Raw genomic sequence first — 1,219 nt, 5'->3', positions numbered from 1 at the left:
TATGGATTCTTTGGCCTTAGTTCTATAAACGATATCTAAAGTTTGGCTAGATAGGGGTGCCTATCTAGATGCCTACCTTAATCATTTAATAAGCTTAATTGGCACCAATACCTTAGATGAAATTAAAATTAATTGGGTGGTAGGTGTCTAACTTGGTAGGCTTTTGGGTATGTGCCTAGCCTAAGTTGCCTACCATAAAGTGGGTTTGGTTGGAGCAGATCATGGGTGGGTTTTAGGTGTAGGCATCTAAAGTGCAAAGACACTTTCTTGGGCAAGAAGTACCCACATGGAAACACAAGAGAACCAGTATTTAGGTCAACCTGTATGGGCCAGTATTTAGGCCAAGAAAACCCTGGCATAAAAAGGGTACTGTGGATACTTTTTTATTCATTAATTCACAACGCCCAAGATGTAATTGTAATTTGTTTGCTTTTCCATCATTAAAGGGTTGTTTATGCCAGAGCTACTTTCAACAACTCCTATCTTTTCAGGCAGCTTCTTGTGATAAAGAGTTTGTAAATCTGTTAGTTGACTCTGTCTCTTATCAGCAGTTCAGGAAATTATTAAAAACCTACTTATTTAAGAAATGTTTTGTAATCTAGGTCATTTGTTTTTATTGTCACTGTTTCAATTTTCTTTTGCAAACCACATAGAACTCCTAAGGAACTGTGGTATATAAATAAAATTTTATGTTTTGCTATGTTTAGGTGCTGCTAGGTACGATTCTATAAACAGCATCTAACTGAAGATGGACGGGCTCTATGCCCTGCGTTCCTTGGCACCTATGTCTTGGATGCCGTTTATAAAATTGGGGCTTTTGTCTTGACTCAGAATCTTGCTTTGATTTCTTAAGTAACCAAAAGGTATGGTGAAATTTATTGCAATTAAAGTGCTTTATAAGTTAATTTGGATACATTGCCTAATCTCTGCACCTGAAGGGGATGGGGGAGAGGAGGAGGGAGGTTTGGCAACGCAAAATTACGGTATAGCGGTATATAAGAAATCAAATCAAATCAAATCAAAATTGTTATTGAATATTTTTTTTGGGGGGATAGCCCTGCTAAGAGGGTTACTTTCAGATATTTGGAATTTGATAAAGGCTGTTTTTGTATATTACAACTGTTCAATAAATTACAAGTTATTGAAAAAAAATGAAGTCTAAAGAAACTTTGGGGTCCTTTTATCAAGCTGCGCTAACAGGGTTAGCATGTCAGACATT

Source organism: Geotrypetes seraphini, chromosome 5, assembly GCF_902459505.1.
Source record: "Geotrypetes seraphini chromosome 5, aGeoSer1.1, whole genome shotgun sequence".
Classification (NCBI taxonomy): domain Eukaryota; kingdom Metazoa; phylum Chordata; class Amphibia; order Gymnophiona; family Dermophiidae; genus Geotrypetes; species Geotrypetes seraphini.
Note: the sequence above shows the minus strand (reverse complement) of the source record.